The sequence below is a fragment of the Myxocyprinus asiaticus genome, chromosome 5 (assembly GCF_019703515.2).
Source record: "Myxocyprinus asiaticus isolate MX2 ecotype Aquarium Trade chromosome 5, UBuf_Myxa_2, whole genome shotgun sequence".
Taxonomy (NCBI): domain Eukaryota; kingdom Metazoa; phylum Chordata; class Actinopteri; order Cypriniformes; family Catostomidae; genus Myxocyprinus; species Myxocyprinus asiaticus.
This window is the reverse complement of record NC_059348.1, coordinates 40,582,673-40,592,110: the sequence shown is the minus strand read 5'-3', so window position 1 is coordinate 40,592,110 and position 9,438 is coordinate 40,582,673. Positions and strand designations below refer to the sequence as shown.

Here is a 9,438-nt window from a genome sequence, read left to right as displayed (position 1 = left end):
ATTATATGTGGAAGGACGGAAAAATGGATGGTGTGAACGGACAAAAGAGCGAAGACAACCCTCCTTTCTCCAGTCAGTAGTGTGGTTTTATTTTTCTGTAAACAAGAACAATAAATGCAGTAATCTGATTGAGAAAGAAAAACAGAAACAATGATCCACAATAACTAATTTGCATAAAACAATCTAGTGACCAAGTAAATAAATAAATAAAAAATCCATTGTTACTTTTTGCATTATAGCCTATACATAATAACTTCCACTCACTCCCAGGCCAAAGTAAAATACAATTTGCCAAAATTTGTTTTAAAAAAAATGCAATTGTATTTGTCAGACTACCAACTGCCTGTAAAACTGGTGCCACTGTATACTAAACTGGCTGCGAGAAATAACACTTTTGTTTCTCAAGCAGCTTAAGTGTACATTGCTCAGTAAATACAAGTGAATTAGGTTCTTGTCAAGCAACACATTAAGATTGGTCAGATAAATTTAGCATAGCTCATTTGAAGGAACTCTTTTATTTGTATTTATTTATTTATTTTGCAAAAGGTCATTGTAATCTGTGTTCACTTTCCCACCAGGCAGATATTTCCTGTTTACAAGTCACCATCTGACACTTCAATTATGATTATTTTTCTATTCTCATCATGCATTTGGTTTCTTTTAATGTTTGTTTGAAAGATGTATTTATCTTAGTTTAGATTTGTTTCGTGTATGGAAACTCAGTCAAAAAGCTCAGTGGGAGCAATTTTAAGAAGGCAAATCTGTGGCAAAACTCGAGAGCATGCATATTTGGATTTGAGAACTTGTTCAATAAATATGTGTACTCGTAAGTCACAATTTACACTCACAGCACCGATGTGAAAACTTGTAAAATAAAAATTTGAAGTTGAATGTTGCAATCTGCACTCACAGACAATAATTCAAAGCTTGTGTTTTGAATTCACAATTGCAGACAAGTAGTCACAAATGTGTAAAATGACATTCACATAAATACAACTACAGTCACAAACTTGTATTACACATTAACTTTTGTACTTTAATTCATTTTCGCAGTACAACAACAAATCGGCACTTACAACCTCTGATATCTGGCACTGCAACTTTAAACGCCTTGAATTTTGCAACGTCTTTGTGAAAAACCTGTAGCAAACCTTACTTGTGCACTTGTAAAATCCTGATGCGAGAGAGCAAGAACAGTGTTCAGTGGGGGGGAGATGTAATGTCATTTTATTGGTTGATGCCTAGCCAATGAAATGGGATGTTTTTGTACGTGATGACGTCACACCACAGCACCAGCCTGCACCTTTTTGTCAGGGAAAAGCAGAGGCTCTAGGTGCATCCAAAACTGCACACTTCTGCACTATTCTATGCCATTTTGTAGTGTAAGTAGTGCGAGTAGTACGTTTACACTGAAAATGCAGCAAAAAGAAGTGTACTTTAAGTACCCGGATGATTCACTTTTTCAACCGTCAAAACGGAGTGTGGCATGTTGGACACTTCATGCACTCAGCGCATGCGGCTTGCCATAGATAGCGGAAGGGACGGAGTTACCTGGCTGTGCTGCTGGTCTGACAAAACAATTGTAAATAATGAAGAATGTAGCAGCTGGCAAAGCTTCAGTGGATACAGCACCTTACAAATGTGAGTTGAATGCTTTACCATCACCACAAGCTGTGTGAATATGTACGCTGTTTAAGTTACAAGTGTTGAACTGATGTTGGCTAACCTGTTAAAGCTAGTGGCAACACATCACGTGCGTTTGAAACGTCATTTCTGTCAGCTGTTAAACGGCGAATGCTTCCATGTAGTAAAAAAACATTAAGTGTTCCACTGGGGACGATACTTTGAAAATTCATACACTACATGGCTGAGTGAATAGTATATTTTAAAAGTGCATAGTGTATAGTGTGTAATTTGGGACACAGCTTCTGCTTTGCCCTGACAAAAAGGTGTGGGCTGGTGCCGTGCCGTGGCGTGACGTCATCATGTACAAAAACGTCCCATTTCATTGGCTTGGCATCAACCAATAAAACTACTTCATTGCTTCCTCCCCCACCAAACACTGGTCTTGCTCTCTCGCATCAGTATATACAAGTGCACAAGTGAGTTTTGCTACAGGTTTTTCACAAAAGTAGTTGCAAAAGTCAAGGCATGAAGATTTAAAGTTGCACTGCCAGATTTGAGAGGTTGTAAGTGCCGATTTGTGGTTGTACTGCGAAAATGAAAGTTTGAAATGAAATGAAGTTTGTGTCTGTAGTTGTATTTATTTGAATGTCATTTTACACATTTGTGACCACTTGTCTGCAATTGTGAATTCAGAACACATGCTTTGAATTATTGTCTGTGAGTCCAGATTGCAACATTCAGCTTCAAATTTTTATTTTACAAGTTTTCACATCGGTGCTTTGAGTGTAAATTTCAATTTATGAGTACACATACTTATTGCACAAGTTCTTAAATCCAAAAATGCAAGCTCTCAATTTTGCTACTGATTTACCTTCATATAATTTGTTGTAATAAATATTGAGCAATTGGAAAAATGCTATTTGAACTAATAAAATAATCTATAATTTTAAATTACTTGATCTATAAAAAAAAATAATAATATTCAGTCACTAAACAAGATTGTTCACTCACAATCTTTTACTAATTTAAAATTAGGTCAACTCTGAAGTTTCCCACTCTGTACCTACAGATGGCGCTGTTACAGCTTTCCCTCAGTACTCTTTTGCTCCTGCAGTTCAGACTGCATCTGTTGGTTGGAGCTGAACCTCAGAAGATGAACTGTCTTGCTTATGGTGGAGTTCCTGGAACTCCTGGACACAACGGTCTGCCTGTTAATTTTTAGCAACTTTTGATGGTGGACTAAAATTATGCAAGGATGCTGGTGGAACAATTGTTCTGCCAAGAAATACGATAGAAAACCAAGCTTAATTTAAAGAATTAGTAGCTGCTGGTTTAAGAGGTAGATGGTCATTCATTGGCACCACAGACAGAGAAATAGAGGGATGGTTTGTGGACATTGAGGGGAGGCTCTTGGTTTTTAACAACAGGCAAAATGGTCAACCTGATGATAATAAGGGAGCACAAAATTGTGGTTGTATCATAGGGGACTCCGGCCATTGGGATGATGCTTGTTGTAATGATCAACAAGCTATCATTTGTGAAATAGAAATCACATAGAATATATACCATATTCAGAAAACATTAGCATTCAAATATGCAATATTAATATGATTTTAACAGTTTAATATGCACAGAAAATGCACAGTTTAAATCTGGTTGTGAAATATTTCATCATCCAATCCTCCTAAATAAAATATTACAATATGCTATGTATATATACTGCATATACTGTATATATAGATATATTTACACCAACAATAATTGTCAAACAAATAGTTACAAATTTATTCATATGTTTTTTTTATCTATATTCATTATATTATAGATATATGTAGATTTATAAAGCACAATACATGCCTCCTCACAGAAGTTTATACTGTAAATGCCTTGTCTTCATTCCTTGCATCATATCCAAACAGTTGGCATAGTAACACAAATGATTTTGCAGTTGTTGTTGATGTTTTTCCAGTTGTACCTGAATTCAATTACTGAACTGCTCTACTATTAATGCACTCATCTTTATAATTCCTATACAGTAGTGCTGTTGACATCACACTATTACAGTAAATCTGTAAATATACAAGAGATTATTGTAATGATGACACAGATTATCCACAGCACAATACTGTTGAGGATACATCACGTGATTTTCTGATGCTGTCTGTCACAGTATACAGTTGTCAATAAATTGTCATAAACTTTAGAACTACTGCTGTAAAGAATACTGTGAAACTATGGCGACTAGTAACATGGAGTATAATGTACTGTAAATTCACACTAAAATGTTTCACAATGCTGTTCAACCACGACCTCAAATATTGACTTATAAAGTAAAAGGCTTCTAAATGATGATGAAATTACTTAATAATTATATCCTGAAATAAAAACAAAACACTACCATGATAAGTGAATATAAGATATTTAAGCCATACTGACAGATGACTGTAATATTTAGTAATATATTGTATACAGCAGTATTAATTATTTAGCTAAAACCATTGACTGACTGAACACTGACTCCAAAAACAGGAAAGAAAAAAAGGAACAATGATCCATGAAATAATCTGTTGATCAGGTCTATGGAAACAAAAGGCAATGATACTTTATTCATTAAAGCAATAATAACATACCTGGTCAAAAAGTTAATTATATTTTTATTTTATTTATAATCAGACTACCAACTGCCTATTGTGTTAACAAGTGCCTTTGTGTTGACTAAAATGGCTGCAATAAATAGATAATTCCTTAATTTCTTAAATGTGTCCATTGCACTGTTTATGTTTGTTGTGTGAGGCACTAAAATTTTATCCTCATTCTAGTTTTGTGTGTGTAAACTCAATCAAAAATCACATTTGGGAACAATTTGTTGTAGGCTATTGAACCCCTTTGAAAAATGATTTGCCATTATAAGACAAAAATTGTTGTTTGAATTAATAAATCATTTTAATCTCATTAATCTCAAAATCAACCAGCAGCTAAAACTATTCGCTCACAGGTTCTAGAAAATTAGGCCAACCTAATTAGAGGTTTTAGGGTTTTTTTAACAGTAGATGCTGAGCTATGTGTGTTAGGAGCATCAAAAGACAATTTGTGTTGCATGAGATGAACCTCAACAGAACATCAACTGTTTCTGCAGTAATAATTACCTTTTATTTTCCTTCATTTTCCATCAATTATTTTAAAACATTATTTTCCTCTTATTCTTATGGTTTGTTTAACAAGATTTTTATGTGTGTCTCCTTCAGACATGATGCTTTAAAGTCTGAAAAAGCGTTGCACATGCACATATTGTGTGGGTCACTTATGAAGAAGTGGATTTACTGCTTTCTCTTTGGCCTACTTATGAGTATAATACATTCACTAGTAATCGTTATAACCAACAGGTTGAAGTTGCAAAAAAAAATAAATAATAATAATAATAATGTAGAGCCGAGGAGGGCGGGGCCGGGCTGGAATGAGACACACCCGGTCCCCAATCAGCCTGATGGGGCGCGTGAGGGATAAAGGCGGCCGGGGACGACAGTTCGAGAGAGAATTGCAGGCAGCTATACTGTGTGTTTTTAGTTGTGTGTTTTGGTTGTGTTTTTAATAAATTGTTATTTAAGTTGTCAAGCCCGGTTCTCGCCTCCTCCTTTCCACTAAACCCCCTTACAAATAATTTTCAGAAAACTGTTATAATTGTATGACTATTGACACTAACGGTTTTCTTAGCTTAAGGGGTTTCTTGTAACTGACTGCTGACCCATGTCAGGAATGCTGTAACAGTGCTTACTCGTTTGGCCCGGCTCAGAGAGAACATATGAGTTGTAAATAATTCATTGATCATAAAAATAAATCAAGAGATACATTGTTTATTTATAGGTTACTAATGTATCCCATGTATTTACTGACACATATGCATTCTTAGCAGTCATTAAAAGTATATTTCAGCTTAATTTTGCTCTGTTGCTTGTTGATTAATTGCTCTATCTTCATGCTTGTTCCAGTTGGTACAAGCCTGTGTTCCAGTAAGACTTGACTCAACCTTAAGGGAATGACAGGCCCTCTGTTTGTTCTGTGTAATGTCTTCTGTATAATGATTTTTTTGCATGGATTATTTGGAGTTTTGAGAGTCATGTGATTAAGCCAAAGGAAATGGACTCTAAAAGGAGAAAAGCCCTCTCAATCTACAGTATGACTCATATATGACCTGTGTCTGTGCTGATCTTTCAGTGGTTGCATTTGTGTATTGTAATTGAACAGGACCATGTTTGGATGTTTTTTTGTTTTTTTTTCTGTACTATCTGTACTGCAACTATCAGAATTCTTTGAACGTGAAAGATATCATGTCAATTAATTTGCGTATAGTTCGAGGTTAGATCCTCAACTCATTTTCTGCAGCACTCTCTTCTGCCTATGGAAATGTGGGGAACTTTGTCTTCAGTAAACTCCCTCTGAACTGATTTAACTCAACTTTGACTCCTGGCATGTGTTTATACCGGTCTTTCCATTGGATCAAGCTGTACTCCTCTATGCATTCCTGAGAGGTTAGTTTTTAAGAACATCACATTTACTGTAACAATATCAGGCTGCTCAGATTTAAAGCAGTTAGCTGTGTGATTTCAGTCTTCCTGGCTTGTTGGGCATTGGATATTTGCTGTCACTTGGGCTCTTCCTTTAAACTGGTATGTAACTAAATGTTATATAAAAATATCTGAGAATAATTGCAGTACATTTCCTACAACATTTCCAGATATAATAGGAAAATAATGATATAGTGAACTTGAAGATAATTTTAATGATCAGAATTAAAGATGTAAGAAACTTCAAGCTAAATACACTATATGGCCAAAAGTTTGTAGACACCCCCTTCTAATTAACAAATTTTGTTACTCCATTAAATCCAGTAAAGAAAAATCTTAATGTTTCTTTATGTAATGGCTTGGGCTTTGTGTGCTTCCAAATTTATGGCAACTGTTTGGGGATAGCCCTTTTCTGTTCCAGCATGACAATGCCCCTGTGAACAAAGTGAGGTCCATAAAGAAATGGTTTACTGTGTCTGGCGTGGAAGAAATTGACTGGCCTGCACAAAGCCCAGACCTGAACCCCATTGATCACTTTTGGGGTGAACTGGAACAGCAACTGTAAGTTCTGTGAAGTTTCTCATTATGTACCTCCAGATGGCGCTGTTACAGCTGTCCCTCAGCGCTCTTCTACTCCTTCAGATTGAACTGCAACTGTTGGATGGAGCTGAACCTCAGAACATGAACTGTCTTGCTTATGGTGGAGTTCCAGGAACTCCTGGACACAATGGTTTGCCTGGTAGAGATGGAAGAGATGGTAAAGACGGGGAGTATGGACCCAAAGGAGAGAAGGGGGACCCAGGTTAGTGTGTGTGATAAAGTCTATTTGAGAAGCGAGTTGGTTAGTGAAAATAATGCATGATGGAGAAAGATGGGGTTTTATTTTGCCTCTGTCACAGGAGTGAGTGTGTAGGGACCATCAGGTAAAGCAGGACCGCCTGGCCCACCTGGAGCCAAAGGAGAGAGGGGGACACAGGTCCTCCAGGTAATGTATAAGTTCTAGAAAGTTATTAGAATATTTCCATGCACAGTTTTAAAAGATACAAAAAAACGGGTCATTGTTCATCTTGTTAAAGACCTTCATATGTAATTATAAAATTTTTCAGGGTCATCTGCAAGTCAAAGTGTGATTGAATCCCTAAATTCTGAGATCCAGCGTCTAAATGCCAAGATTGCTGTGATTGAGAAAGCTGCAAGTTTCACCAACTTCAGAAAAGTTGGACAGAAGTACTACTTTACTGACGGAATTGCAGCAACTTTTCAGAATGGGTTAAAACTCTGCAAGGATGTTGGTGGAACAGTTGTTCTGCCAAGAGATGAAGTAGAAAACCAAGCTTTATTGAAAGTATTAGTAGGCAGTGGTATACGTGGTAAAAAACCACATGTTGGGTGCACCACATGACTTTAATTTGGTGGACAAAAGTTTTTAAAATATGAATCATATTAATCAAAAACATTCATTAAAATGTATTCTGTATTACTCATGCCAACATGCTTTTAATTGTTTTTTTTTGTTTGTTTTTGTTTTTTTTTTTTTACTGTCTATTGATGATTACACCATAATTTTGTTACTTTAAGCCCCAGAAGAAATATCAAAGTGACTTTGAACTCAGAAATTGAAAACATGTTCATCATAACAGAGTTGAATTCAGATATTTGTTTTGTGTGAATTGCATTTGTTTGATGTATTTTTGAATAATTTAAAAGATCTGGAGAAAAATGTGCGCCACGTCATTGGCCCTATACAACATTCAGAAAAAATTGAGAATATATAATTCTGCAATAATAATATGCTGTTAACAAAATATGTTATATGTGGACAATCTGAAATATTACAATATATTAGCCATTCATATAGGCAATATATGTACACAAACAAATAATAAATGTACAATTTTGTGCATTCTACAATTAATGTATACAATTAATCCAGTTACATTTAGCCATTTGGCAGACGCTTTTATCGAAAACAATTTACAGGGAAGGAATAGTGCCCCCCATACTGTATGTGTTGTTGTTGTTGTTTTGTTTTTTGCAATAATAATTAAGTACATTTAATTTTCAATCCAATTTCCTCTAATTGGTAAGGTGAACAAGGTAGCTCTTTTTATGGCTTTGTCTTCTTCAGACTGACAAGATGCTTTCAAGTCTGAAAACACATTCCACATGCACACATTGTGTGGGTCGCATTCCTGAGTGCTAAGTCAGTTTTTCCAGTACACCAGATTTAACAATAACAAACCTCTCAGATTGAAAAACAGAAGACCCTCCTCTCTCCAGTCAGTGTGATTTTAGTTTTGCTGACTTGTTGGGCATTGGACTTTGCTTTCACCTGGACTCTTCCAACACCCTGGTATATACTGAATGTTATTTGAAAATAGCTGAGAATAAATGAAGTACATTTGAAAAAGAAAATAACAGGAACAGTGAACTTCAATAAAGTGGCATGAACTCATTCTGCGAAGAGATCTATGCAAATGCATGATGATATCCACCCGAACCAAATGACTGGGTAAAGAAAAGTTAAACTGTATAATATAGTGAAAGAATTTATTGTCAAACGGATCATAAAAACTGATGCAAGAGGTGCAATTTTGCAACTCTCATTTCGTTTGCGAAAAGACTCTGTATGTAACTTGCCTCTGTCCGCCTTCCCATGTGACAGATATTTCCTGTATACAAGTACCACCAATCTGGAGCAATGAAAAATTATATTCCTCTGTATTTGCATGAGACTAATGAAGTTGGCTATTATGGATGTTTGTTTGATACAGCAATATAGAAAAAAACATAATCATAATCACTTTTATCCAGGGCCGGACTTAGGGGGGAGGGGGCCCCTGGGCTTTAGTCATTTTCAGGCCCTACTTACTCTACAAATGACTTTAAATAGAACAACATGTATCATAGCTCTAAAGCAGTTACATAAGTCCAGTCAAAAACTGAATCATTTATTTATGACAACTGATTGAAGCTTGAAAAAACGTTTCCAAAAAATAATAATAAAAGTTCAAAGTTATCATGACTTTTGTGCACTGCAATAAACACAACTGTTTCTTTGGCAGAATGATAAAACTTCTTTACATGGAAAATATTGAAAAACATATAAAGACTTTGTAAGATTGAAGTCATAATAAAATGTTCTATAACAGATAAACAGCAACTCTATAATGAGTGTATGAATCTTAAAAAAAAAAAAAAAACTGTTCTTGGTAAGTGCAGACATATTGTATAAATTGTATACAGAGGC

General features: G+C 35.5%; 1 pseudogene; it reads left to right on the top strand.

Moving 5' to 3' along the window:
• The first annotated feature begins 6,192 nt into the window (after window positions 1–6,192).
• LOC127440659 (pulmonary surfactant-associated protein D-like) lies at window positions 6,193–9,221 on the top strand (annotated as a pseudogene).
• Window positions 9,222–9,438: the final 217 nt, after the last annotated feature.